This window comes from Blennius ocellaris (assembly GCF_963422515.1).
Source record: "Blennius ocellaris genome assembly, chromosome: 19".
Lineage (NCBI taxonomy): Eukaryota > Metazoa > Chordata > Actinopteri > Blenniiformes > Blenniidae > Blennius > Blennius ocellaris.
The window spans coordinates 8,941,818-8,946,352 of NC_137668.1; positions in this window are offsets into that span (position 1 = coordinate 8,941,818).

Below are 4,535 nucleotides of genomic sequence, written 5' to 3' on the forward strand. Positions count from 1 at the left end.
GACAGAAGGACTTTTTTTTTTAATTTGTATTTTTTGGCGGGGGGGGGGGGATTCAAACGAGGAGACGAAAACACAAGCGCGACGCGACGCAAACGGTGAAAGGAAGACGCAAAATAAAAATATCCACGACTGTTAGAAGTTGTCGTGTCCTGAAGGTGAAGGCCTGTGAGCTGCTTTTCAAACCTCTTCAGAGACACGGCCGGATCTGGCAGCGTCTCCGGGGGAACGCAGAAGGACAGCTTCAAAGCACATGCAGGCACCCCTCCACCCATTCATCCATCCATCCATGCCCTCTCCCTTCCTGACCCAGCCATCGGTTGTACCCCTCCGGTTCCAGGTGCGAGTGACTACCTTACCCAGCGACTCCACGCCACGGAGGACCAAACCGAAGCCGGCAGCGGGCTGGAGATTTGTGCTTCAGCTCCATCTGTGACGCCTCCTAATTTATTTCTTTGTTCCATGGCTGTATTTATATGTTAGCTAACTTATTTGGGTCCTTCAAGCAGACACTGTGCTTAAAAGCTGCCGTGAACTCGAGGGAACCTCTCCAGGAAGGTCACGTATTTGTTGTAACATAACATGATGTAACTGCCTTTGTTTTCAGTCTGTGTGAGAACATGTATTTCTTCATGTCGCTGACACGCACGGGAGGTGGTGATGCTGTAATCCAGGGCCCTGGGATCTCCACCAAGTGGACGGAATCACAGAATCGAAGGGATTTACCTCAATTCTGTGGACTTCCACGGGTATTGTGTTGACTTTCTTAACAGAAATGACCAAATATGGTCAAATTGAGTGCAGGAAGTTTCCTAGCAACCAAGTCTCCTTTCACTAGTCCCATTCAATCATCTGATTGATGTTCAGAATCTTTTCCTCCTCCAATGGTGAATTCAAACTTTATTTTCATAGACACAAATGAAGAACTGGGAAATCTTGACTAAATCTGCTGTCTTACGTCTTGCAACGTGAGAGGTTCAAGGACTAATCTGCGACGACAAGCAAAACGAGATTATATTTTGACAAGTCTCTCAAGTTTGATGACCTTGTTACTACACCCAAGTCTCAATGCTGCAACAAGCTCTCGGTAATAACAGAACCAATAGAAATGCAATATTTAGATTGTAGAGCATCTTTCTCCCACTAACAGATTGAATTTCAGCTATCATCCAGATTACAGATAAAATAGATAATCCTCACAGGTGCCGTCCTGTGATCAGCTCATGAATTTATCAATAAGTTGATTTGTGGACAACAATACGAGACAAACAAATATGGGCAACCGAAATGCATTGGACAAAAGTTGGATTTCATCAGGGCCCTGGAACATGTATCTTTAATGTCAATGACATAAGCAGGAGTTGGTGATGCTGTAATCCCGTGTTGGGTTTTCTTTTCTAATGTTTATCGTATTATTGTTTTCTGTGTCATTTTCAAAGTCTTTGTATCGTAGTTGTTTTTTCTTCCTTACAAACATAAAGCAGTTATCCAATTTGAGGAGTCGTCTCATGGATATGGACGCATCTCTTGAGACGACCACCTCGCCCTGAGGTGTGCAGCACAGCGGACGAGCACATGACCAAGAAGTCGCCTTTCATTTCGGGTTAAAACAAAACAAAAACAAAAAAACAACAAACAAACAAACACCGCCGTGCCAGCCGGAGTACGATGGCAGCAGCGAGGCTTGATCCGTCCCCGTTATGAGATCACACAGTGATGTGGCCTGGTCCTCCAATCCAGTGGACCACAGACAGCGATAATCTGCATCAAGTGCCAAATGTACAAAGGACTAAAAAAAAAAAAAAAGAAGAAAAAAAAAGACATTTTGGAAGAAGAAGGATAAAAAAAAGTCAGCAAAACAAACACCAAAAGAGGATTTTACAAACCGGGAGTGGACACAGACGAGTGTTTTGATAATTCAATTGGATGGAGTTTACTTGAAATCTATGTGGTCAGTCATGCTACAGTAAGTGGTATGTGAATGTAGATATTTTTTGTATTCTTGGTAATAAAAAGCTAAAAACGTGCGAGTCTTGTCTTGTTTTTAAAGGTGCTTGAATAAAAAAAACAAAAAACAAACAGGGTCTTTAAACAGCCAATGTAAATTAGAATTCATGAGAAAGAGCACAGCCATTTCAATAAACAATCATTAACATCATCTGCATAAGTATATTCATCACAAGTCATGTTGTGAGATGATCACATATTAAAGATGATAGCCTTTGCTTGTACCAAATGAGAAAATGTCTGGGGGCATGTTTAGTCCTAAAATGAGGACTTATTGTTCAGTGTAGTAGCAGACACTCATCTCTTATGAATACAGTAATATAGAACACAAAGAATAACATGTTTTAAACATAAAAGCAAGATCTTGTCATGCTCCCATCCTTATTTGAATTTTCTGTAGTAGGATTGTCATGATTGCGGCAGTAAATATCTGAAACTTTCTTTATACAAGTAATTCATATCACTTTTTTGGAGATAGGAAGTTAGGAAGTATAGGTGGTCCACAAAGCATGACGACTTCCTATGAACCGTACTTTCTGGAGGATGAGCATAACTCATTTGATTAGTCACATATAATAAGAAGCGATTTAATATCAGATTATCGACTGTACCAACCATCAGCAACCACAAGATGTCACTGTATGACAGCAGTTACAATACACCCGATAACAAAAAAATTATATATGTTAGCTTTATTCCTTATAAGTTCTCCATGTCCAAATTGACCTGTTTTGATATTTGAACACAATAAAAACACATTAAACATTAACAGTCAGTCGAAACACACAAAAATCTCACATTTTATCTGCATTTCAGAATTTCTGATGTGGCGTGGGGTAACTGTTAGTTCATGACAATGCATTATTTGAATTTGCTTTATGTCACAGCACTCACAACAGCATTTCTTTTTTTGTATGAGTTCCAACACTTACAGTTAGAGATTTTTTAAATACTTTCATTAAAATGTATATCTAACACATTATGGGAACACTGCTCTTATGTATTGTAATATTTTATGCAACATCGGGCATGATATGAGAAACAAAAAAGGTGTTTTCCTCAAGATGAGTGTGGTAAAACTTAAAAAAAGTTGAATTCAATAGCATTTAATAGCAAGTAATCAACTCATTCATGAATGCCAAGTAGGCTATTTATCCCATCCTAATAGGATGGGATAAATAGCATTTAAATAGCATTTAGGATGGGATAAATAGCATTTTAAAATGTTGTATGCACACTTGAGGCTGCTCTTCAAATTCTTATTCCATCTTTTTTTCCATCAGATGAGGCAGGATGGTAAAAGTAGCTGCATTTTAATGGCAGGTTTTAAAAAGGCTCCAAGTTTAATCTCTAAACCAAACAACTGTATTAACTTGAAATATGCCTGGTTGAAGTTAGTGCAACAAAAAAACTAGAAGAATCCTTCCCAAATAAGTCGGCGGCAGAATATTCGGAGTACTTTGGGAATAATAAACGGCTTCTTGGAGCATTATGCAGCCCCCTGAAGCATGACAGCAACGCAAGTCCTTAAGAAGATAAAGTAGCTCTTTAAAAATCGCAATCATATGCTAAATTGTCCTCTAAAGTGTTACTGCAGATGATTCGCTTTTCATTACAGTTTCCCTCAAAGTGCTCCATTTCCTTTACTTATTTTGTTTGGCTAATGCTCACCGTTGATTAAAAGCTCACCAACCCCGATGTACCTGAGCCCCGACTCCCCCGATCGTTCCAGCCGATTGCTCTCAATGCAACATTTGCATGAGCGAACATAGTTTTCGCCACTGGGAATCAAACTATGACAAACAAGCGGCTCCACCTAATTGCTTATGTCAATCAAAGGAATACCAATGAGAGGGAAGAAAACGTGAAGGGAGGCTAAGAGGTGGGCAGTGAGGGAAAACAGCGGTAACCAACCCTGCTACGCATTTTCCTTCGCGTTAAATCTTTTCCCGTTTCTCATCAGAATGGAAGAAAGAAATGTGAAATGTGCGGCGCTGCCTCACCTGCTGGGTGGCATTCAGCAGTGAAATTGCACAGCAGATGAGCAGTGCCACGTTTCTTGGATTTATATTTACGCTCAAGCGCGTACCCATCGTCCTCATGCTGAGTAGAACACTTCAATTACACACTGGGGATTTCACTCTAATCTGTCTGCTTTTGTTTTAACATTCAACACGCCACAAAGCCTCCACTGATCACTTCTTCTTCTTCTTCTTCTTCTTTGCATCATATCTCACTTCCCCAGATCACAGTATTAATCCAGCCTTGAGTCAGCAGTGTCGCTTTGGCCAATTTGTGGCGTTTTTCTGCCCTCTAATGTTTGAAAATTATACAATATCTATATTAAGGCCATTCACGCCACTAAAAGTTCACTCATTGTAGCCCAGATTTCATCTAATAGCATAAATGGAGAATGATGGCAAATATGTGAAATTCCATTTGATAGCACATCCACAAGATGCTCTAGAAAACAACAGATGTGATATGCAATATGACATCACAGAAGCAACACAATAGTATGAACACGATAG